General features: G+C 44.2%; 1 long non-coding RNA gene across 2 annotated transcripts in view; it reads right to left on the minus strand.

Moving 5' to 3' along the window:
* The window catches only part of LOC144690800 (uncharacterized), a 203,152-nt gene that overhangs the window by 20,497 nt on the left and 156,155 nt on the right, over positions 1–26,500 (minus strand). The window contains exon 3 of one of the 2 annotated variants that reach the window (XR_013578968.1): positions 23,614–23,782. The exons of the other annotated variant lie outside the window; for it this stretch is intronic. This is a non-coding gene — a long non-coding RNA (uncharacterized LOC144690800). Of the gene's footprint in view, positions 1–23,613; positions 23,783–26,500 lie in introns of those variants that run through there. 2 annotated transcript variants of the gene reach the window in all.

A 26,500-nucleotide genomic window follows, 5' to 3' on the forward strand; every position in this document is an offset into this window, starting at 1 on the left:
AGCAGCTGTCTTGAATTAATCATTTAGATGGTTTCAATGTGAAAAGGCAGCAGAGACCCTATCAGTCAAACATTTCAGATGAATTGCAACGAAAACATGCCGCACTCCAGGGTTGTCAACCCTTCAAGATTGCCCTGGGGTCTCTAGAAATTAAACATTAATCTCCAGGATACTGCAGCGAGCAATCCGGAGGGAAAATTATAGGGACATTAAAAGGAGGTGGTTTATTTTCATTTTCTTTGAACACTTCCATTTATAGTTTATTAAAATATTGGAAGATTGGGAAAAAGGGTGGTTTTAAACAGTCAATGAGAGTCTGTTGCCTGCTAATTGTTGGGGGAAGCTGGGAGGAAAGATGTTTTAGGCAATCGATGGCTGCAATGCGAGGGCAGGTGGTTTGGAGGCATGAGATCATGTGATAAACCTCCAGGAGCATGTCCAGCCAGAGTTGGCAGCCCTACAGCACTTTTGTACACTCTTGTTTATTGTCCCCAGAGGAGGGGTCAGCAACCTTAATAACAAGAAGAGCCATTTTAAAAAAATTATGTAAATACACAATATTTTAAGAACTGCAGTGCTGTTACCCAAATGCCAATAATAATATATAACATATAAGACAGAAAAGGAAGCCAGCCACATTTGGGAGGAACGTGAATGAATCAGACCATTCATTTTGAAATATCAATTTTTGTCTTTGGTTTTTATTTTTGTAGCCATTACAACCTTTCTAATTGTGCCAATTGTTTTCAAATTAACTCAAACGCTAATTAGTTCTAAAAAAAAGTCTGTCTGCCTTAATATTCTGCACAGTACTATTGATGAATGTCGCAAACTTCTGTTTCCTGGAATAAATTAAATTGTTTTGTAGCAAACCAGCCCCAAAACAAGGGTCATAGTTAACTCCTTTATTGATGTATACGTCTACATCTGCGAGTGACTCATTTGATCGGTTAAAGACCAATATATAAGCCATTAATGCAAAGGCGCTTGATGTCATTATGCTTGGCAAAACACTGCAACTGTAACTTGTGGGTTCAAGTCCCACTTAAGGACTTGAGAACAAAAATTAATCTTTCAGATGATATTTTAAACTGAGGTTCCATCTGCCTCCTGAGGTAGGCATAAAAAGTCCCATGGTACAATTTCAAAGAGGTGCAGGAGAGGTCAATGTTTATCCCATAAAAGCAGATGATCTGCTCATCATCACATTGCTGTTTGTGCGAGCTTGCTGTGTACAAATTGTTGCTGCATTTCCTACACGGTAACAATTTCTGCAGTTCAAAAGTATGTCATTGGCTGTAAAGCGCTTTGAAACGTCCTGGGGTTGTGAAAGATGCTATATAGATGCAAGTCTTTTTTTCCTTTGTGATCCTGGCTGGAAAGTGTCCAGATGTGGATGGTAGATGAAGGCAGGATTGGACTTATCTGATGTTCCAGATAACACTCAGTAGTCCAGGGATCAGCAAGACATCACTGCTCTTGTTATATGCAAATGTGAGTCAGCGAATGCGCTGCATCATTCTACACCCAAGCTAGTAAAAGGCAAATTTAGGACTGATATCAGGAGATTCTTTATGAAAACAACAACTTACCTTTCTATAACATCTTTGATATAGTAAAACATCCCAAGACACTTTATAGGAGAGATCAGCCAAAATTTGTTACTGATCCACATAAGGAGATGAGGACAGGTGACCAAAAGGTAAGCTTTGGGGAGAGAATGATTAATGCATAGACTTAGACTCCTGGATAGCATAGTGAATCCAAAAATGTTGGAATCATTTAAGAACAATACTTGCTGCAACAAGAGGATTTTAGGATAATTCTGTACCAATGCATTGAAATAAGTTGAATAGCCAGCCTTCCATAATTCTCTTGTGATCTAGTGAGATTTGAACTGGCAGCAGAGCCTAGCTACTTTTTTACAACTGTTTATATTCACACACCAAATGAGTGAAGTATAGGCTGCTAAGGACTGCCACAGGATGCTGGACAAGAGGCACCATCTTCAGCAAAGAATTGGGGTGGGGTAAAGGACTGACTGTGAAGACTTTTTCAAGTAAGATATGCAGCAAAGTGCTTCCTTCCCTTTCCAATATGTATGTCGAGCAATAACCTCCTTCCTCTTACATAAAGAACTATTTGTAATGGAGAAATGATGAAAACTAGTGATGGCAATTCATAAATACACATAAATGTACATTCAAAAAATAAAATAGAAAGATTTTGAGGTTTATAGGGTTTTTGTCCAATAGTGCTGCTATTTCAGTCCAGATAAGGCATCCTTTAAAATAAACCTTAAATTAACCCAGGTGTATCATCATTATTAAGAGCAATGGCATTGACAATGAATTATGGTCATTCTCAGATGTTGGAATGAAGATGCCATGAAGCAATACAGAATATTGTGTTGCCAGTAGCGCATTCATGATTTTAGCTCATGAATGTAACAGAGCAATAATTTACAACCATCCCAGGTGAAGGGACAATAAGATTCTTTGTGCTAGTTAAAAAGATACTAAGCAGAAATTTATTTTCCCATGTCGGCATGCTTGTAGGTGAGGGATGAGCGTAGGTGCCTCCATCAGCAGCCTCCTTTTAACAGTGGGTGTTCCCCCTCCCCCCCAGAAAGTCCAGTCCCCGCAGGTCCTACTTCCCCACAGCCTCTCCACCCACACCATCACCTCCCCTTCTGCCCAAACCTCTTGGCTTCACCTCCCTACGCCACCCTGAGAACCCCAAAACTTATCTTATTTTGGAATCCCAGGATTTAGGCCCTAGGGACTGCATGTAGTCCCAGTCCTGTCTACTGCAGCTTCTGGCACTGCAGGGACTAGAGAGCTTGTTGGCCAATCAGATTGGCCGGTAGCTCTATGAAATGGGACTTCCTCCTGAGTGAGGGGCAGAAGTCCTGTCTCCAGCCAATTAACGTTCATTGGAGAGGGAAATGGCTGTGGGGCAGGCAATATTGGTGGGGATGTGTTCTCCACCAACTTTTCGGATGGCGGAAGGGAAACCACACCAATCTAAAAATCCTGGCCACTGTTACATGATATACCAGTGATGCACAAAAAGACCTAACTCTAAAGCTGCAGTTATTCTGCCACTTTGCATCATGCAGTTTTGAATGCATGTTTACAGCTTGCCTATAGGGTCAGGGCTAGGGGCGTCCCTCTTGATTTGGCGTCCTGTACCCCACAGATGGCCCCCCAGCTGCCCCTGCTGAAAGACCATCCAGGCCTCCGCTATTGATCCCCCGCACCCTCACCGGGACCTGCCTGATTGATCCCTGAACCACGTATGAAAGAGTCGTGGCTTCCAGGGCTGTTGGAGGCATGCTCGCCATCGATTTTCTGCTGATACAGGGGCCACCGCCTCCACATTAAACCCATGTCTTAGTAATTATTTTCTTTAATGTTATGAGAAAAATAAATCTTTCTCCTATCATAAAAATAGCTACTCAAGAATGGATGTGTGTGCTTTTTAAAATTCATTCATGGGATTATGGCTTTGCTGGCTGGGCCAGCATTTATTGCCCATCCCTAGTTGCCCTTGAGAAGGTGGTGGTGAGCTACCTTCTTGAACCGCTGCAGTCCATGTGTTGTTAGGAAGGGAGTTCCAGCATTTTGACCCAGCAACAGTGAAGGAACGGCAATATATTTCCAAGTCAGGATGGTGAGTGACTTGGAGGGAAAATTACAGGCAGTGGTGTTCCCATCTATCTGCTAGCCTTGTCCTTCTAGATGGTAGTGGTCATGGGTTTGGAGGGTGCTGTTGAAGGAGCCTTGGTGAATTCCTTCAGTGTACCTTGTAGATGATATACATTGCTTCTACTGTACACCGGTGGTGGAGGGAGTGAATGTTTGTGGATGTGGTGCCAATGAAACAGGCTGCTTTGTCCTGGATGGTGTCAAGCTTCTTGTGTGTTGTGGGAGCTGCATTCATCCAGGCTGGTAGGGAGTATTCCATCACACTCCTGACTTGTGCCTTGTAGATGATGGACTCCTGGGGAGTCAGGAGGTGAGTTACCCGTTGCATGATTCCTAGCCTCTGACTTGTTCTTGTAGCCACAGAATTTATATGGCTAGTCCATATGTGTGTGTATATGTGCATGAGCGTGTTTGTGTCTGTACGTTATTTGTTAAGGTCTCCTCTGGCAGGCAGAGTGCAAATCACAGTATAATCAATGTGTTGCTGGCTGTGCATCTCACCAGACAACTGCCTATCTGAGAATTGTACTGAGGTATCACTGCAGCCCCGACCAAGGCCTTCATTCCTTTATTCCCAGACTTCATGAGGCCTCAAATGATTAATCCATAGATTCCTCTGATTTAATTTCATATTTTCCATTTGACAGCATCAAAAAGCAGCAAACAGCTTCAGTGTTCCATCTATAGAAACTCATTAATAGAGATTGCAACTCTGTTGTTAGGTGGAACAGTTATGAACCTCAACAGGATTCTCTGTTTCTATTTCTTAATTAATTTGACCTCACTAGCCACAGTTTAATTGTGTGACTTTGCAGTAGCAAATTGAGAACATTAAAAAATTTATTTACTCCACCAATTTTTTAAGGTGTAAAAATATTAATGGCTTTACAAAGTATAAATGATATCCCATCTAGATAGCCAGCATTATTGCTTCCTGCGACCCAATGTTTCCTCAGAAGTGTGTATATTATGATTTTTAGTATCACGAGGAAACTGAGGAAGACTTTGAAGTAATAACTAATATTTTTAGCACTAATTTTTCCCTACTAATGTTCTTCCCTTAGGGGCTCCAGAATGCATGTGCTCCTTGCTTTGAATGGTTCCACAATGTCTCACTCAAAGAGCCATTATTCATATTTGACCTTTGGCAGTGAATGTTGGCATTTTAATGTGAGGGACATCACAAACAAACCTGATTCTGTTATCACCCAACTTCTTAAAACACACATTTCCAGCATGAGTTGCTGGATAGCGATCAGGAGCCCTGATTGATTTTCCCTTTGTAACTGGTGAGGTCAATTGTCAATCAAAGTAAAACTCAGCATGGCTCCGGGATTAAACCCGGGATCTTCCTGGTCTGTAACTTGCTAGATGATGATTAAGGGAGTTGACAGGGTGGGTAGAAATTATTTCCATTAGTGGGGGGGAAGTGTCCAGAACAAGGTGGCACAACCTTAAAATCAGAGCTAGGCTGTTCAGGAATGATGTGAGGAAGTATATCTTCATACAAATGGTAGTGGAAATCTAGAAAACTCTCCCTCAAAAAGCTGTTGAGGTTGGATCAATTGAACATTTCAAACCTGAGAATGGCAGATGTATGGCAGATGTTTTTTGTTAGCCGTAGTTACATAGCTAAAGTGTGCAATGGAGTTAAGACACAGATCATCTGCGATCTAATTGAAGATGGAACATTCTCGAGGGACTGAATGCTCTTTTCCTATGTTGATCTGCTAACTGTAACTCTTTAAGCTGTTGTGAAACCTCAAAATAGTGTATCAATTTTTGTTTGTACTTTTTCTGACTGTCTCACCTCCTCCCTGCTGACTCTTACTATGGTAACATCCACCCAGCAGATTCTGTGGTAATATTCAAGCTGCTGTTTCTTATGTGTGGGTCTAGAGAGTGGATATTGATAGGTGAAGTAACTATGGAAGACATCAGTAAAAATAAAACTGTGATGCAGTCCCCAAAGCTTATAGCATGATTTGCCTGCTATAACCTTTATAGATTAAGTCTCCTCATTTAGATCTCAGTGTTAAGCCTCCAATTCATTGGGCAGAATTTTCCCGTCGGCAAGCTGGGGGCGGGGCCCGCTCGCCGACGTGAAAATGGCGTGGGATGATGTTGGGGGAACCCCTGATGTCATCCCGCCCCATTTAAATATTCAGGAAGGCGGGGGCACAGCGCGATCAGCTGTCTGCCCGCCGACCTGTCAATGGCCAATTGAGGCCATTGACAGGGTAGTTAAACCAATTAAAGGCCCTGCCCATTCAACCTTAAGGCTGGCGGGCAGGCCAGGAGCCCCGGCGGGCTTCTGAAAAAACATGAAACCTCATCCACCGGTGGGATGAGGTTTCATGTCTGTTTTAAAAAAGTTTAATAACGTTTTTGTGATATTTATTAACATGTCCCATCTAGTGTGACATTGTCACATGAGGGGGACATGTTAATAATTTTTTTATTTCTCTATTTTTAAAGTTTCAAACACTGTCAGCAATCTCTCTGAGGCTGCACTTAGTCTCAGGGAGATGTGCGCTCTTTCACATGCATGCGCAAAAGAACGCACTTTGACAGTTGGGGAATCCCACCCCCCCCCCCCCCCCCCCCACACACAGGAAGTGCATAGTGCTTCCCATCGGGCAACCCACCCACTTAAAATGGCGGCGGGGCCCGTCTCAGCGGCGGCGATCGGCTGCCCGCCTGCCACCGAGCCAGTGGGGCCCGCCCACCCATCAAGGGTAAAATTCTGCCCATTGCTTCAACAGACTGAAGCTGGCTGACATATTCTAGGAAAGTTGAAATTAAGCAATATTCAGACGTGAAGAGATAAACAACAACCCGTGAATTCAAGGCTAGCTTTGTGCTCTTCTGTGCTCCTCTCGCCAGGGACTTTTGGGCCTACAAGATGCCGTGCAGTTTTTATGCAATTATACTCACTTTAAATGGCATCACAAGAGACAGTAAAATACATTGCATATTACAACAGATTGGCTGTTTCCAGTTCTTAAGGAAAGGATCTTTCCTTTCTCTATTTTTGCCATTTTACTTTTTTTAGGGACATACAATTGGTTGTTCATTACTTTATCCAGTTGGCCTGTTTGTGTATATCACACACAATTCTTCATTGACAAAACTGTTTTCATCATGCCAGAATTCCTATCATTGCAGGCATTAGGTTCATGGAGGACTTGGACAAAGGCTAAGGCTTGGGAAGGTCCCCACCCCTCCTTCCTTTCACTAGCACTTTGGATTACTTACAGCAAAATGTAACCTAGTGGGGCTCCCATGGCCTAGGGCTCAGGGCAGTTGTGTTGGTCCCTTTCAGAAAGCTGAGCCAAGCTGAGTAAATCCTGCTTGTGGATGGGTTCAATTGAACCATAAAGCATATTATGGGAAGAAGTCTGGAGCTGTACCTTTAGGATGGTGCTGTGCTTATTTCTAACTAATAATACCTAGCAATTCATCTCCATTGTATTAGCATGAGAAGAAAATGACAACATTTGCACTCTACAGTCATGACTCTTTTTCTCTCCGTTTCCCATTAGTTTTTGCTGCCACTTCAGGAGGGCAGTGGCTCACATTCGGTTACTGTTCCACAGGAAGCCCTTATGCAACTCTCTCAAGTGGCCTTTCTTCATCTGCCAGCTTGGATAGTGAGTGTTGGCAGAGTGTTTTAACCACAGGAATCGGAGTAGCCAAATCTAACCTTTGACTGACTATGAGTAATTTCCAATAGGAATCACATATTATAGATTAGGAGTGGAAATCTTGGCCAATTTCTCTGTCACTAAAACCCAGGCTGGAATGCCAAGTCAATTGTTACACATCCACTGTCATCAATTAGATCAGTTAAAGAGCAGAAACTAACAGTCTCAGGTGTGTTTCAGTGGTAACATTCTTACCTCTGAGTCAGAAGATTGTGGGTTTGTTGTTCCACTCCAGAGAGACTTGAACACAAAAATTTAGGTTGATACCCCCAGTGCAACACTGAAGGAGTGTTGTACAATTGGAGGCGTCATCTATTAGATGAAATGATTGCCTGGATTTTGTGGTCAGTGGCGAAGTGGAGGCGTATACTGTTGACCGTGACAAAAACTACAACCTGACGGTTGCAGCATGGATCCATCGGTGAGGTTACTATGGAGGCCTAGTGGTGAGGCACAATTCCTGGCAATGCCACACCCCCTCTGACATCATGAGCTGAAGACTCACCATATGAGGTCTATCTTCAGCTCAATGACAGTCTCTGAATTAATGGTCCCTTTAGTAAGTGGTTTTTAATAACTTTCAATCTTTTATTTAAGGTATTTTTAGTTGCAGGTCCCCCGGCTCCCCTGCCTCACACTACCAACATGCCCCAACAGCAACCCCTGGCTCTGTTTGTCCAAATTGCCCCCTGTTATCCCTGGCTCCACTCCCCGCCTCTGTCACCCGTCATCCATGCTCCACTCTCCTCCCAAACCCCTAACACCCTGGCTCTGCTTCCCCCATCCCAGAACCCCTGGCTCTGTTCCCCACAATCCTGGCACTCCCAACTTTACTCTCCCCTGCTGTCAACTCCTCCCCGCAACCCCCCCAACTCACCCTGCCCCTGGCACTTTTCTGAAATTGGTGAGACAAAGGATCTAGGGTGGAGAGGAACCGGGGTTGTGGCTGGTGGAGACGGGGCTCCCAAGGGTGGCGGGGGGAGCCGGGGTGTTGGGTGGTGTGGAAGATAGGGGAGCCAGTGTGCTCTTAAATGCATGACTTCCTTTCTTGTGCTGAGTGGCTGAATCTTTCCAGTGGCCATACAACAGGATACACTGGGTGATTCCACAGTTAAGTTTAACAAATATTTTGTCTCAGCTTCCCATGATTTTGTTTGTGTTGAGGTGCCTACATTATTATTAAGGCATGTTCGTATACCTAAAAACAGCAGGACAGCTGAAGTATTCAGATATTCATCTCTTTGTTGGTTTATGCTGACTTGCTTTAACCTAAAATCTAATCAGGCCACGAATGGTATTAACTTCATACTGTTACCTCAACTATGATAGTAATTGTTGCCAAGACAGGCATTTTAATTGTTACAGAATTCAGATTACTCACAGAACATGTCCCATATATCTGTTCTTTGGCATAATCACCATCAAGGAAAACCTCAACTGTCCTTGAAGTTACAGTCCCAGTGAAATTTTTATTCAGACTAAATTAAATTAAAGGTTTAATTGAACTAACAATTGGAAAGAATTCCTCAATTAATATTCACTATTTAAGTTGAAAACCAAACATCCATTACATTATCAGTAGCCCAGAAGAGATTTCCTGCATGTGAAAGTATAGATGGAACATAATCAATCAAATCAGCATGAAAATGAATTGAAAAGGTCAAAATACTGCACATGCTTGAAGTCTGAAATAAAAGTAGAAAATTCTGGAAATACTCAGCAGATCAGTCAGCATCTGTGGAGAGAGAAACAGAGTTAACATGCTGGATTTTTGCACAGTTGGGGGAATCCGCGAACCTTATGCATGATGCATGCTTGGCTGAGAGCCCAGACTTCCAATAGTTTGTTAAAACATCTGCACACAAGAGAAAAAAATTGCTATTTAGTCAATGACTCAATTTTTATTTGCACAAGATAAAAAGGTGTCAACTGATTATAGTTTCTGCTGTTGATACTTTAAAGCTCTGGTTGATTGACACTTTTATAGGGTTGTAGTAACAGCTGTTTTTAAAGAAAATTATGTATTTTTTAAGCTTTTTCACGCATGCCACTGTTGCTATAAGGTTCATTGGATCTGTATAGAGTACATACTGGGTTAATAGGCATGGAAGTGCTATGAGTTGGCATGGAGGGTATGAGGGGCCATTGGGGTGGTTGGAAGGGCATGGATTGGCATGGAGGATATGAGAGGCCATTGGATGTGGATGGAGGGGCATGGTTGGCATGGATGTGCAAGGAAGTTGGTGGGGGCGGGGGGGGGGGGGTGGGCGGAGGGGGGTGCGGCTGGTGAAGGCATGTGAAAGGTGAGGGCCAGAGCACATAATATTGAACAAAACAACTGGAACAAAATTCCAGAGAGCCAAGGCAGACCTTTTAATCAGCCCACCTCAGCACTTGGTAGCCCCTCTGGCTGCATCCACCCTAGCTCTGGAATGAAAATCACACCTTTTGGGGCACTTTTTCCTGAGATGAGCATGCCGATGATACATGAAAATATAGTCAATCGTTTCAGGTCAATAACCTTTTAATCAAATTTTGTTTCATAATGCTCCCATGAAGAGCCTTGGGATGTTTTACTGTGTTAAAGGTGCTATTAAAATGCAAGTTGTTGTCATTGATTTTAAATATTAACTCTGTTTGTTTCTCCATAGGTGCTGCCTGACCAGCTGAGTATTTCCAGCATTTTCTGCTTTTCATTTAAAAATGTATTGTGATTGATGGTGACTTCACACTGAACTGAGTCCAGCTTTGACAATGTGGTAAGGCTTCTGCAGCATTGATCCATTAACTTTAATGGATAGTGAAGATCAGACTGGGAATGTGCAATTTTGTAACATACACCCCTGGGCCAGGATTTTACTGCCCTGCCATGGTATGTCTCCCCCCAGCAGATGCGGCGAGCCTTTTAAATCTCTATTCAGTTTGGCAGGACCGTACTATCCTGCCAGGCAAGATGGGCCATAAAATACTGGGATGGTGTTTGCCAAGATGTGTCACAGCAGATTTGTTACTCCTATCATTTTTTCCCATTTCCTCCCCTTCTCTCCTGAAGATGCTGACTCATGGTAGGGTCTGGTTCCATGGGCTTCTATAAGCATATAAATAATAAAAGGATGGTAAAAGAAAGAGTAGGGCTGATTAGGGATAAAAAAGAGCACTTGCACATGGAGGCAGAAGAAATAGCATAGATATTAAATGAGGACTTTGCACCTCTCTTTACAAAGAAAGAAGATGCTACCCAGGCCGAGGTGAGAGAGGAGGTAACTGGTACGCTAGAAGAATTTAGAATTGAGAAGGGGGAGGTGTTAGAAAGGCTATCTTTACTTAAAATAAATAAGGCACCAGAACCTAATGAGATGCATCCAAGGGTACGGAGGGAAGTGAGAGGCACTAGTGATAGTCTTTCAGTCTTCCTTAGATACAGGAAGAATATGGAGAGACAATAATAAAGGGAGAAACTCTAAAGGAGGTTCAGGAACAGAGGGACCTGAGTGTATATGTACATAAGTCATTGAAGAGGCTGGGCATGTTGAAAGAGAAGTTAATAAAACATATAGTATCTTATTAATAGGGGCATTGAGTACAAGAGTAAGGAGATCATGTTGAACTTGTATAAGACACCAGTTAGGCCTAATCTGGAGTACTGCATCCAGTTCTGAGTGCCATACTTGAGGATGAATGTGAAGGCATTGGAGAGAGTACAGAGGAGATTCACAAGAATGGTTCCAGGGATAAAGAATTGTAGCTGTGAGGATTGACTGAAGAAGCTGGGACTGTTTTCTTTGGAAAAAAGAAGGCTGAGAGGAGAATTGACAGAGGTATTCAAGATCCTGAGGGGTATGGACAGGGTAAATTGTGAGGAACTGTTCCCACTCAAAAGGGCATCAAGAACTAGAGGCCACAGATTCAAAATAATTGACAAAAAGAGTAATAGCGATGTGAGGAAAAGTTTTTTCACCCAGAAGGTGGTTGGAGTCTGGAATGAACTTCCTGAGAGGATGGTGGAGGCAGGTTCGATCGAGGTATTCAAAGGGGAAAGGCAAAATACTGCGGATGCTGGAAATCTGAAACAAAAACAAGAAGTGCTGGAAAAAGTCAACAGGTCTGACAGTATCTGTGGAGAGAAAGACAGAGTTAATGTTTCGAGTCCATATGACTCTTCTTCAGAGCTAAAGAAAAATAAAAATGTGGTGAAATATAAACTGTTTAAGGGGGGTGGGACAGGTGTAGCTGGATAGAAGGCCAGCGATAGATGGAGGCAAAGGAGAGTTTGCAAAAGATGTCATAAACAAAAGGTTGAAGAGGTGTTGATGGTGGTGATACTGGCTGAAGGAGGTACTAATGGTGACATTAAGAGTGGAAAGCAGAATGAGCAAGTGATAAATGGCCCCACTGCGGGTGGGGTGGGGGGAGGAGACAGTGTGGGAAAAGAGATCGAATATATTTCACCACATTTTTACTTCTCTTTAGTTTTGAAGAAGAGTCATACAGACTCAAAACGTTAACTCTGTCTTTCTCTCCACAGATGTTGTCAGACCTGCTGAGTTTTTCCAGCACTTTTTGTTTTTATATTCAAAAGGGAATTGGATTGCTATCTGAAAGGAAAAAATGTGCAAGGTTGCGGGAATAAGGCAGGGGAGTGGGACTAGGTAGAATGCTCTTTCAAAGAGCCAGTGCAGACTCGATGGTCTGAATGGCCTCCTTCTGCACTGTAAAGATCCGGTGATTCTGTGAATTATTGCTGTTTGTGGGAGATTTCTGTGTGCAAATTGGCTGCAGCATTTTCCCACATTACAATAGTGATCACATTTCAAAAATAGTTCATTGCGGCTGAAGTGCTTTGTGATACTTTATTGTGTCATGAAAAGCTGATCACAGCCATGAATTACTTACGGGCATATTGAACCTTTTGAGGAAGACGTGTGTGTTTTTAAAGAAATATAAGCAAGGACACTGAGCAAAAAGATAGCTGATAATGTAAAGTGACCACTTTCTGGAAAATTCCTATGTGGATTATACTGATAGATCTGTCCTGAGATAACATGGAATGTCACACCTGAAAAGGTGTCATGGCCTTCTTCAAGCAGAGACACTTAAAAGGGAGGCATGAAAGATGCAAAAGACTGAACTTTCATCTCCTGCGGTTGCAGAGACAAAAGGGTGATTACCGCATCTCAGCAGTCATCTACAATCAATCTCCTGTTGATTCATATCTCAAAATATATAAAGTGATCAGAAATCAAAGAAAACATACTCTGGGTGGAGACATGGGCCAGGATTTTCTGTGCCTGCTGGCATCGGGCATGTTTGGTGGTGTGAGTGGACAATATGGCGAGAAGGCCAAAAATCGGTTTCACGATGTTGTGAAGCCAATTTGTGATCATCCGCTCTGCCTGCTGATGGCGGGACGTATTCCCCACCATTGAATGTCAGGAACCTCATTGTAAAACACCAGCATATTATTATAAGGCCAGCCTGCCAGACTCAACAGCCCCTGCTGGATTGTCCGCCCACGTCGAGCAGGAAAACATGCCGACATATTTCACAACGGCCTATATAAGACGTGCACTTGGTGGGCTGCACTTCGCTCAGGACTTCAAGATTTGCTTGCCTACCTTGCTTAGCTTTGGTCAGCACTTGCAGTCACAGAGCCAGGCTTCACAGACAGCACCACAACACTTTTAGGAGGGCTCGCAGGTAGGTCTCTACCAATCATATCAGCCATATGTGCGTGGCCTTTCAACAGCGGCAGGACAAGGTCTTGCTTGGGAAAGGGGGAGGAGTGGCCTCAGACAAGGGAAGAGGCTGCAGGACGAGAGCTGTACTGGGGAAGAGGGGTATCCCAGGGTGTGTGTGGGGACACATGTTGACCTGTGCAAGTGGCCTCAAGATGGTGAGGGCTAAAGAAGCAGTCCCTCCAGAGGAGATGAGGCCAGATGGACATGTGGGAGTATGAGTGTGAGTATAGGTGGTGATGTCCCTTGAGTTGGCAGAGTGAGATGCCAGAGAATGTGTGATGGGCTTGAGTGTGTGAGTTTAGTGTGATGAGATGGTTGCTATACCCTGGCTGCACGGATGAGATAATTCATCCTCTCTCTGCATTGGATGGCCAACTTCTTCTGTGCAACATTGGCACTGATCACCACTGCCATCGCCTACCAAGCTGGAGTGGTAGCGTTGCTGCCCCTCCTGCGGCCAGAGCTGGGGTAGAGAACATCACAGCGTGCCTCCATGGCATCCAAAAGGCGCTTAAGGGCTGCAGAGACTTTCGGGGCCATGTCTTTGTTGCAATCCTGAGTTGGAAGCACTGAGTGCAGCTGTACTCTAAATGTGGTGCCTGGTGCGATGAAGTGGTGAGGTGACAGGGTGACAGGCGAATCAGAGCCCGCCCTCCATCAAAACTGCATGTTTCCCGGTAGTGCATAAGGAATGTGGCGGGTTTGGGACAATACAGTGTGAAAACCCGCCATCGCAGCCGTCAGGTAAAACATCATTTTACCCGCTTGCTACCACACTTAGTGCAAATCTGGGATGATTCCGCCCATGGTGTTTTTTCCCTTACAGGAATACCCAGGGAAAAATGTGTTAAAAGGAGAGCTGCAGAGCAGGACTTGTGTGCTGATGTGCTGTATGTGTGACAGCAACAAGAAGATCAACTAGTCACCCCTGCAGTTGCAGGCAAAGCCTCTCTTTTTCTCTCTCTCTCTCTCTCTCTCTCTCTCTGTGTTGCTGGAGGCAAGTCAGCAGAAGGCACATTCAAAAATGAAATAGGACAGCTTCTTCAGCCAACCTGTAGATACAAGTGTCTCCAAATAACTGTGAAACTACCAAAGTCAGCTCTACCGGAATTACCCAACTTAGCGGCTGCAACGTACCATCATCTATGCCTCACGGACAAGCCAAAGTCTGATTCATATCTTTTTAAAACTTTTATTTGAACTCTTAACTTCTCATTTCTGATCTGTGTGTATGTGTGTTCCGTTTTTATTACTTTCTCGGGCTTTTAGTAACTAATAAATTTACTCTTTCTCTGACTCAAGAAAGCCTGGTTAAATTGGCTTCTTCTAAAAAAAAATACATTTGGACTGGGAAGACATATCCACAGGGGAAGGGATCCATTTTAAATTAACGTTATTGCAACCAACTGATGGGGTTGAATAAAGAAGGGGGGCCAGTTCATTCATCCTCACCTGGGAGCAAAACAGAATTGGGGTCCCGTTCTGGAAGTTAACAAATTAGGGGACTTCACCCAGGGACCGGTCGTAACAATTGTGATGCCTGATATGCCTGGTTGTGAGAGGTTTAGTGTAAATGCTAGTTCTTCTTTACTGCATCTAAGATGCATTTGCCCAGTGGACGAAAGGGGAGCTTTTTATTTGGAATTTGATCATTTGAGGAAATCAGAGCTGACATATTTTCTTGAGTAAGTTCACAGTGCATTATGTCTGTGCCTAGGTGTCCCTGGACCACACAGTGTCTGTTGATATACTTGAGACCTTCTGTGACTGATGGACGCTGGAGGGACTGGGTGGCATTTTGTCAAAGGGAACAAAATTATAACTTAAAAAGTTTTTATTTAAATTAGTTTAGTCAAAATTTGGAACTTATGTTTGTGATCCCCGTAAAAAGGGAGCACTCATGGCTTAAGTATTTCTGTTTGATGATTTAATCATCCTTATTGATTAACTAAAAGAAAATTAACTATTTAAACATGACATTCTAAAGTACATGCCATGTATCACCCATTGTAAATGTACCAAAAACATGACCAGAGCTGTCAAACCAATCATCTTCAGAGCACTATCTGCAACTTATTACATTAAACCTTTTTGGGTGAATCATTTGGGTGATGAGTGCAACCTTTCATGCCCATGGCCCTGTCATTGCGGCATGAAGCCTGTTATGATGTGGCAGGTGATGTGTGCCATGGGGAACCAAATCCACAAGGGAAACTTGGCTATGCTATCATAATGGTTTTGCAATTTGTATTCATCATGATAAGATGGGAAGGTGATGGCATAGTGGTATTGTCACTGTGACTAGAAATCCAGGGTAATTGTCTGGGGACCTGGGTTCAAATCCCACCATGACAGATGGTGGAATTTGAATTCAATAAAAATCTGGAATTAAAAGTCTAATGATGACCATGAAACCATTGTTTTGAAAACCCATCTGGTTCACTAATGTCCTTTAGGGAAGGAAATCTGGTCTGGCCTAAATATAACTCCAGACCCACAGCAATGTGTTTGACTCTTAAAATGCCATCTGAACAAGGGTAATTAGGGATGGGCAATAAATGCTGGCCTAGCAACACCTACATTCCATGAATAAATAAAAAAAAAGATTTATGCACTGAATTCAGAAGTAACAAGTCCACTAACACCTTTAGAGGTTTTAAAAACTACATTAAAACATTAACAAAAGAAGATTTCAAGCACATATATAAGATTACAGTCACTTAATATTATAACAAATCCCAAATTTCCTAATTAAACTGACTCCCAATTACACACACCCTTTAAGGCAACAGTCCAAAATATATTTTAAATTTAAATAGCAAGCCAGCAAATTTACCACAGCACTCACTCAACAGTGGAATTACAATGGCTTTAGTTACTGTACACAGCAGGCTTTTGTAAACAAGGTTGGAGGCTTCCCCAAGGCTGTCTTATATGGCCCCCCACAACATCACCATCCTTCCTTCTTTATATATGTTTCTCTCTCTTTTAACTGTAAATTCCATTGTTCCATATGTCTTTGAAAATGTACTTCCCCCATAATATAAAAATCTTTCATGTTGTTAATATGATCAGTAATAACCTTGCCCTATTTACCTTGTTAGTTGTAAATATCCTGCTATCCCTTTGAAACCCAAACAACTCTTTCATTTGTCTAAAAAAATGAAAATTTCCTTCACACCCCACATGCAAAGACCTTATCCACGTTTACTCATTAGCATTTCAAATGCCTTTTACCCCTGACTTCTTTTGATAATTTCAAACTTGCAGTCTATCTGACTCTAATTCAATTAAATCACCACAGACAGAACCATCTACATTCACACCTATGAACCCACTTTATACTAAACCAAATAATATTATGAAACCTATTATTGTTTTGTGACAAGCCACCAGCTTCAGTGACACCTCCCCTCCCCCACACCCTGGCCTGCTGCAGAGAGGCCGTCTCCATTGAGCTGGCAGCCTCTGCATGTGGCGAGGTGGGGGAACTGGTCTGCCGGTGGCAAAATACTGGTGAGGCAACAAAATCAACCCCAATTGTAAATTGGCTGCCCCGGGAAAGTATCTGGCAATCTCAAGGGCAACTAGGGATGGGCAATAAATGCCGGCCCAGCCAGCGAAGCCCACATCCTGTGAATGAAAAAAAACATGGGAATGCATCTAGGATCCATCCCGATGCAGCTCCCCACTATTTTCTCTTCTCCGCCCACCCGCCCAAGACTGCCACCACAGCGCCAGGAAATTTCAGTCCATTACCTCTTGTTTCTCTTTCCATAGATGCTTCTAGACCTGCTAGAATTTTCTATTTTTACTTCACATAATTAATTTATTTGTGGAGTTACAGTTTTTATGCAGGGAAACACAAGCCATTTTGCACTAGAAAAGCATTGAGCTGAATGACCAGTCAATCTGGTTTTTAATAGTAATATTAGTAGAGGGAGGAATGTTGGCTAGGACAGCAGGAAACTCACTGGCTCTCTGAATAATGTCTTAGGATTTTTAACCTTGCCTGAACACATAAGATAAAAACAAAAATACCTGGAAAAACTCAGCAGGTCTGACAGCATCTGCGGAGAGGGATACAGTTGACGTTTCAAGTCCGTATGACCCTTCATCACATGGATAGGATGTTGGTTCAACGTCTGATCCAAAGAATGGTACCTCCAGGATCAGATCAGCTCCTTGGCACTGTGGTGGAATTTTAGCCTAGATTACATGGGGCTTTGGCATGGATCTCAAAATCATAATGTTTTAATGTAGATCGGAACAGGAGTAGGCCAATCAGCCCCTGGAGCCTGCTTCATCGTTCAGTTAGAACATTATTGATCTGTAACTCAACTTTATTTATCCACCTTAACTCCATATCCCTTACCTAACAAAGAAAGATGAGAACCAACTAGCCAAGCTGACTTAAAGTTTGGCTTTCGACTTGGGAATCAAAACAGAATACAATGAAGTAAATGCTTCAAGTGATCTATATTAGTTCTTTTTCTCTAGTGCAGCCAAAGTAAAATTGGACTGAACTCCTCAGCTTCTGCCTGTGACTGGCCTGCTGACCTTGGTTTCTTGTCCAATGACTTTCTATTGTATTGCATGTTGACTGGTTTTCCATCTAGAGGACAGAATCATTATGATCCTACTCCAAACTTTAGAACTATTTACTTCTGACACAACTGTTGTTAAGACCAATATTGATTAGGCCAGAAGCCAAGGCAGAAAATGGTGTCTTGTAGTGAGCTTTGCAGCAAAATTCAAATATAGTCAAAACAATTCTTTCATTTTGAATGGTAAGCATTGTGTGTGAATATAAATTGGTCAGGCACAGACTGGAACCTCAATCAGATGCATGTGATCATGTGAGTGGGGAGTTCCAAACACTTTTCGCGTTGCAGCTGTAAAATTAGGTTCCTTCATTATAGTAGGTCAGTAGTTCGAGAATAATAACTGCTTGTTTCTCAACTGAAATTACAAGGAGAATATTTCCAAGCATAGTGACTTTTGCAATTGTTTTCAATTATTAGTCTTGTGTATTGTCTAGTCTATGTCTCCTTTTCTTTCTTTTCCTGTCCAGCTTTTTTCTTTCCACTTGTTCAGCTCCTTTCAGTACTCTGGTGGTCCACAGTGAAGCCTTCAGGCTCCCCATCCCTGATTATAGACCAGATGTCCTGGATTCCCCCACTTCCCTGCTACAAGCCCTAATCACAGCCCTGCCACCCCTCCCAACATAGGCCTTGCTGTCCTCATTCAGCCAAACTCTTGTTGTTCTCACTGGGAGCCATCTCCTAGTGATCCCAGATCCAAAGAACCTAAGAACCTGAGACCACTCCATCAAGATGCTGTTAGACCTAAGAATCCTTCCCCTCATAAATGCTCCCATATACGAGGGCTGTTCCCAATACTGACAAGCCAGTGGCCCTCATAATATTACTTGGCATAAAACCCTCCCTGTTATAAAACTACTCTTACCATGAAGAATGCAAAAAGAACAAAATGCAATGTACAAACTTCAGTGTCAGGTATATGTTCTTGTTATTTGTATATAGTTTGTTTTTTGAAATCCTTAGGCCAGAATTTTCCGTGCCTATTGGTGTCGGACGTCATGGCAGGCTTGAGCAGGCAGTATGGCGGGAAGGTCAAAATTCGGTTTCACGCCTTCGTGAAACCAGTTTGCAATCGTCTGCTCCACCAAGCAATGGCGGGCCGCATTTCCTGCCGTCGCATGATGGGAACTTCATTTTCATACATCTGCATATTATTATAAGCCCTGCTCACCAGAATCATCCCCCCACATAGGCACACATAGGCTGCAAAACACGCTGGTACAGAACACGTCTTGACAAGTGTCAGGGCCTTGCTCACATCATGGACAGCCTAGGAGCAGAAGATGCCAGACCCTGGAGGAATGTGCATCTCATGCTGGTGAAGCAGCTCAGAAAAAGTGGAAGGCCACTCTTGAGGGTGTGCTTTGGGACATCAGTGTCTTGGCCATGATCTGCTACTGATCGTCGAGGGGATGGAGAGGAAGGTGTAGGTTTGATTGGGAGGGGAAGGTGTACTGGGGTGGGGGGGTGGTGGTGATGTTGGGAGGGAGGGAATGATGGTGTCAGGTGGGGTAAGGATGGGAGGGGGGAGCGATAGTGTTGAGGGGATGAGGTTGGGAGGGGGGAATGATGGTGTTGGGGGGAGGGGAGCGATTGCGTCAAGAGTGGTGAGGTTGGGGCGGAGGGAGTAGGTGGGAATAGGGTGTAATGGGGAGAATACGGCAACTGGGGAGGTAAGTGTAAGTGGGGAGGAAGGTGTAAGGGAAGGGATTCAGAGGGAGGAAGGAGCTCAGTGAGGCAGGACTTTGGGAGAAGGAAGGAGTTCAGAGGGGAGCAGGACTTCGGCAGGAGGGAGGAATTTGGAGGGGGGAAGGAGTCCAGCGGGAGGAAGCAGTTCAGATGAGAGAATGAGTCTGGGGGAGGAAGGAGTCCCGGAGGCAGAGGAAGGAGTTTGCAGGGGGCAAGAAGGAGGCCGGGGGAGGGAGTCCGGTGGGGGAGAAGGACTCCAGGGTGACAAGGAAGAAGGAGTAAGGGTGGAGGAAGGGGTAATGGTGGGGAAAGAGTAAGGGTAGGTGAATGTACAAGGGATGGGTCTGTGGAGTTGATGACTGCTTCCTGGGGAGTGAACTAAGGGTGGACATGATAGGAGGGAATGGTGAAAATGAGAGAGCAGAATGAGCCAGTTGGGTGGGAGGGTGAGGGTCTGATGGCAGCGGGAGAAGGGATGGTGAGGGTGGTTGGTGGGGACTCGGAGGCAGTCACAGACCCTGGGGGTGGGAAGGAGGATGTTGTTTAGGTCAGTGTGGATGGGGGTGGGATGCTGGAAAGGTAAGGAATGTGCACGTTCACCTGGACGTCTCGGAAAGCAAAGGTTTCCGGCAGACAGGTGACGATGGGGAGGTGGAAAGGATGGGAGAGCTAAAGACAAATTTCACCAGGACCAAGCTTATAAAATCGAAAATGGAAGGAGCCTCGTGTTGGGCGGGAACAAATGCTGCAGTCAGTGAGTGGATGGAGCTGCAGGACAAATGGACAACTGAATTCGAACCCCAGCAGGCAGCACTGAAAATGCTCAGGACACTGAGATGAGTGTGATGGAGGAAAGGTTCACGTGCGTGGGAGAGTGCTTGCATGACGCTCTGAAAGGCCCTGCTATACAAACACTTCTCCCTCCAGAATCATTGCTGTGTGCAACAGAACTGCTAGTCAGGGGTGATGTAGGGGGAGGACTCACAAAGCCTGTAAATGGAGCTAAGAGACACCATTACACATTATTCAATGAAAGTGAATATAATTTCAGATTATGAAGTGACTAAATGTGTTCACCTGTGCAACCACTTGTGATCAGAAATTCTTACCTTTTCAAGGCCTACTACTTCCAGGTGCTCCCCTAATGTCCACAGCAGGGGTGGAGACAGCCTGTGCAATGGCTGGCCCTGTTGCACCTGATGATTTCGGCATGTTCTCTGGACAGCCAAGGCCTTGAGGTCCCCGGCTTGCTTTGACTGTCCTCCTGTGGGCCAGCTGCTCCTTCTGTGGTGACAGAGGATGAGGTTGAGGGGGTCACAGGCAAATGGGACTCGGAGGGAGAGGACAGCCTCTGAGATTCCTGAGTGAATGACCCTGGGGTGTCCAGCTGCCGCTCCTCCTCCCTTTGGGTGCCCGAGGGCCCCGGATAGACTCCTTGAAGGGAAGGAGCATCTGGAGAGACGTTGAAATAATGCTCCATCTCCCCTTCACATTGCCACTGCAGGAACTCGCCCATAGAAACCCCGATGGAATGTACCTCCAAGTTCTGCTAGACCAGGGTCTCCATGGTGTTCGCCATCCTTCCCATGGAGACCTCCATATGTGTAACTCTTTCGAGTTATCAACAGTCACAGAATGTAACTCTTTCAAGTACATTCACAGTTCTTGGTTTTCCGGGAGTGGGACATGAACCCACAACCTTCTGATTCAAAGGCGAGGGTGCTATGGACTGAGCCACAGCTGACGCCTCCCTCCATATGTGTACGTGGACACCATTTCATCAGAGCGCAGGTGGACGTACTCCTCTGACTCATGTGCCACTCTGTTGAGGGCTTCCAATAGCTCTGTGTGATGTTCCCCTGCCTTCTGCTTACTCTCCACAATGAGTTGGAAGGCCAAGTCCAGAGACTCAACATCTGACTCAGACCTCACAGATGCCTCTTCCCCAGCAGTATGCCAAGTGCCAGGGAGCTCACTGAACCTGCCTCCTCCTGCTGCGGACATGTGTTCATGCAGCGACCACCAGATTGTAAACCCGAGCCTGCTCTAGATTTAGGCCCCACTGAGGTGTGTGTCTCTGCGCTGGTGGAGGGTGTGGGTAAGCGCTGTGACGGGTTTTCCAGGCTGCTTATTTCCAGCTCTTCAGTGGAGGAGGTGTCTTCTTGGCTGGAAGTAAGCACCTGGATGGAGCTGAGTCACTGGCTGGCTTGGCAGAGCTCCCTGTGAACCAAGGTGGAGATGATTAATGCATGGCAGGAGAGTCAAAAGCAGGAGCGAGAGCATTCTCAGTTGTGTTGAGAGGGGGATGATGTTTACCGCTGTCCTCATTGTTGCCACGGGCATGGTCCACGTCCTCACCGGTCAGTGCGATGGCATGCTCCTTAAGGTGAGTGAGGGGCCTAATATGAGCCACTCCACCCTAGGTCTGGGACCTCTCCCTGATGCTGTGAGCCAGCTTCTCCTGCATGAAAGCAGATGGAGGGAATGTGAGCAGGACACATGGCACTGCGTGGAATGTTTGTGTGGTGAGTGGAGCCATGGACAGGATGAGGATGTGAGCTCCAGAGGAAATGAGCCTGGTGTAGATGTGAGGGTGTGTGTGAAAGTTAGTGGTGTTGTCCCTTGAGGTGTGAGATCCCTCTGGATGTGTGATGGGTTAGTGAATGTGTGAGTTGAGAGTGATGAGAAAAGTGACTTCCCTGGCGGAATGTATGAGACCATTTATCCTTTTTTGACACTGGGTGGCTGTCCTCTTTTTTGCAGGGCTTTGGTGCTGACCACTGCTGCCACCACCTCCCATGCTGGATTGGTGACCTTGCTTGCTGGCCTTTGTCCAGAGCAGGGGTAGAGGACTTCATGGCGGGCCTCCAATGCGTCCAGTAGGGAGGCTCGAGGGAGGCATCGCTAAGTCTGAGGGCAGCACATTTTCTCCCGTTGGCAGTCAGCAGTTCACAGCAGCTTCCTATTGATTGAAGAGTGCTAGCTCTTTGCAGGGGTGTCCTTTAAATATGGCACCAGGTTTACCGGAGGCTTGAGGTGATGGCGGGGTGGGAGAATAACAGGCCACCCCACCAGCGACCCAGCGTGTTTCCTGAGAATGCATGATTAAAGAGACGGGACTGGGATGATACAGCGTGAAAAGCCGCCATTACGGCCAGTGGGTAAAATGTTCTTTTTCCCGCCCGCTACCGCACCTAGTGCAAATCTGGGACGATTCTACCCCTAGTCAATCATGTTTTTTGCCATCACATCAGGTAAACTGTAGAGGTGGAGTGACACAGGTGACTTATGACATGAAGATTGTGCAATACCAGAATCCATCAACCATAGTAAAATAAATGAGGGGTAGAGAAACGGAATAGTTTCTGCTAATTTGTAAATTTTGGGGCTGGTCAGGCAGATTGCAGTGATCTTTTCCATTCTGAATGTTAACATTTTATGTTCCTCGTGGTATTTCTAGGCCTTTAGCTGCAGCAGATTACTGGGAAATGTGGCATGTGTTATATAATACAGATTAATGTCATAGATTCCTAAGCAATGCCCTCCATTAAGTATCTGCAGCTAATCCCATTACGGTATTGATCAATTCCACATTCATTGACCTAACTTAACCACAATATAACAGGAAGTAATTCCCACAGGGCAACAGTACTTTGATAATATTAAAGTAGTACTAGTGACCAATAAGTTCTCCTCAAATTGTACATGCTGCACTAAATTTGATATGCAATGTAAGCTCCTTTTGTAGCAGATTCAAGAAAATTATCATTTAATATTGATTTTTTTTTTCAAAGTGACTGGGTAATGTTATTGTTACAAAGCTGACTAGAATGGATCTGACAAATAACTGAAGTCAGATTAGATCAGGCAGCAAGCTTTCATTTTTCCTTTTATTTCCTCAATAGCAACTCCCCTCCCTCATCTTTTTTTAAATTCATTCACAAGAGGCAGGCATCACTGGCTAGGCCAGCATTTACTGCCCATTTCTAATTGCCTTTGAGAAGGTGGTGGTGAGCTGCTTTCTTGATCCACTGCAGTCCATGTGGTGTAGGTATACCCACAGTGCTGTTAGGAAGGGAGTTCCAGGATTTTGACCCAGTGAAGGAACGGTGATATAGTTCCAAGTCAGAATGGTGTGTGACTTGAGGTGGTGGTGTTCCTATGCATTTGCTGCCCTTGTCGTTCTAGGTGGTAGAGGCTGTGGGTTTGGAAGCTGCTTTTGAAGGAGCCTTGGAGAGTTGCTGCAATGTATCTTCTAGGTCATGGTTGTCCAGCCTTTTCACATGAGGGGCCACATTTCAATTTTTTTCTCACCCAAGCGGCTGATAAGCAAGCTTTGGAAACATAAGATTTGCCACAACATTAAATATGAATTTTTAAAAAATCAATGTCAAGGCAATAAACTGATAATTTTATTAAAAGAGTAATTAATAATAACAATCATTAAAAATTGCCAAGCTAACCAGATCTAACCAATAAAACCTTTTTTGCCTTTTCACTTGAGAAGCAGAGCCAGAGAGATAGAGTAGGCCCCAAATTCTGGTCACCAGGGAAGGGGTGAGGACCAGAGCTGAGCTTTATTTTATTTTATTTAGTGAATGAAAATCCCCAGAACCAAGTGACTGCCTCCTCATTAGTTGAATTTAAGGTGGTTAGTCCACCACTTATTCTGTAGAGGGGACACTCCTCAGTAATGTGCAGCATTGTTTGTGTATCTCCACAAGTGCATAAGAGGTTTATACTGAGGCACCAGTGGTTGAGGTTGGCTGCACATGGACCCTGACTTAGAACCATAGAAAAGTTACAGCACAGAAGGAGGCCATTCGGCCCATCTTATCCATGCCAGCCCGAGGACACCCAGGTGCCCTTTCTAATCCCACCTTCCTGCACGCGGCCCATAGCCCTGCAGCTTACAGCACTTAAGGTGCAGATCCAGGTACTTCTTAAAAGAGTTTAGAGTTTCTGCCTCCACCACCAACTTGGGCAGCGAATTCCAGACACCCACTACCCTCTGCGTAAAAAAGTTCTTTCTCATGTCCCCCCCTACACCTTCTGCCACTTATTTTGAATCTATGTCCCCTGGTTCTAGAATTCTCCACCAAGGGAAACAATTTTATCCTGTCCACTCTATCTATTCCCCTCATAATTTTGTCCACCTCAATCAAGTCACCTCTCTGTCTTCTTTGATCTAAGGAAAATAACCCCAACCTATCCAATCTCTCCTCGTAGCTACACTTTTCTAACCCTGGCAACATGTCTTGTCCTGAACCTGTTTAGCAAGGACCACTCCCGCCATGGTAGATCAACGCCTGCCATTTGACAGGTGGGGTTTGTCACAAGCAACTTATTAGTGACTTTCTGTGTTTCCCATTCCTTGGTCCAAGGATGTCTGCTGGTATACCTTGCTCAGGGAGATTACTCCATATGGGGCACTGAGATGGAAGGCAGGCAGTAGGTAGATTGGGTATATCATTGTGGAGTGGTAAGTGAGGTGCATCAAGGATGTTGTTGACCAGCTTGTGGGTTTTCGTCAGTTGGCAGATGTGTGGGGGCGTGATGTTTGCAAGGACAGGAAGCCAGGGGAGGGATGTTGAGTGGAAAGTTCCAGTTATGATGTGCATTGTTGCATTCAGTTGAGTATCAACAAGATGTGTGTGTGACGACCTGTGCCAGACAGGTGCACAGTACTCTGCTGTTGAGTATGATAGGACAAGTGCTGAGGTCTGGAGTGTTGTGGCAGCTGCGTCCCATGTAGATCCAGCAAGTTTGGTTAATAAATTGTTTCTGGTTTTGACCTTTGCTGCTGTTTTCTTCAGATGTTTGTTATGACACAGCAAGCTGCTCAAATCTCAGAAAGAAACTTGAAACAGCTGTTTTTACAATTTGTATTTAAGTTCGAGGTGCGTGCCTTGAATTCAGTAGTAATAAGTCCATCGAATCTTAGAGTTTTTTTTACAAAACTAAATTAAACATTTATTAATAAAAGAAAAGATTTTAAGCATATACATAGGTCTACAAATTGCTGCTATAATAACTCATAACTCCCCTAATTAATCTGACTCCCAGTTATACCTCTGTTGAAGCAACAGTAAAACAAAATACCCAGGCAAAGCACACAGTACCCTAGACAGTGATATTCATGGTGAGTTTTCTTAGTTTCTGTTCCTGTAGAGAGCAGCTTGATGCATAGAGGCTGGAGGCTTTTCACACATGTTAGATCTTAGAAATCCTTCTCCTTACACATAACCTCATCTTCTTTATACAGGTTTCTCCCTTTATAATGTAATTTCCATTGTTCCAATATGTCTTTGCAACTTTACTTTTTTCATAAAATAAATCTTTCATAGTACTTTTATTATCAGTAATCTTTGGGAAAAAATAAACACACTGTTTGGCTTAGCCTCTGTTGGCTAGGTGTAATGCCTTATGATCTCTTTGAAATTCACGACTCTGGTTTATCTAAAATGCAAATGTTCCTCACACCTCACGTTCTAAAACTTCAACCACGTTTACGTATTTAGCATTTCAGACCTAGCTTCCCTTTTGATAATTCAAAAGCTCCAGACTAGCAGTCTGCAATTCAATTTAAATCCCCCCCACACACATACACACACAGAAACTAATCCAAACCCCACTGTTAACCTGCCTTTACAATAAATCACAAAAATATTATGAAACTTATTATATTTTCATGACATGTTCCTGAAAGAGCAGAGTCCAATCTTGAGTGACTCCAAAGTATGTTGGGTTGGGGTCGCACGTTAACCTCTGACCATCCATGTAAATATGCAATTCTTCTTGGCACTGGCATTATGCAGGTGGGATACACTGGATATAGTTTTAGAGGAATTCAATGTAAGTTGCTGTGTGCTGCAGTAGTCCATCAACTTTGTGATGTCTTTGTTAAGGATCTGGTCCAGGGTGCAGAAGGATGGGGCTTGGGTGGCACAACAGATGTCGTCAGCATAGATAAACTTATGGGATGTGGTTTCTAGCAGGTCATTTGTAGATATGTTGAACAGCATTGGGGCTAGCATTGAGTTCTGTGGTAG

This window comes from Cetorhinus maximus, chromosome 15 (assembly GCF_964194155.1).
Source record: "Cetorhinus maximus chromosome 15, sCetMax3.hap1.1, whole genome shotgun sequence".
Lineage (NCBI taxonomy): Eukaryota > Metazoa > Chordata > Chondrichthyes > Lamniformes > Cetorhinidae > Cetorhinus > Cetorhinus maximus.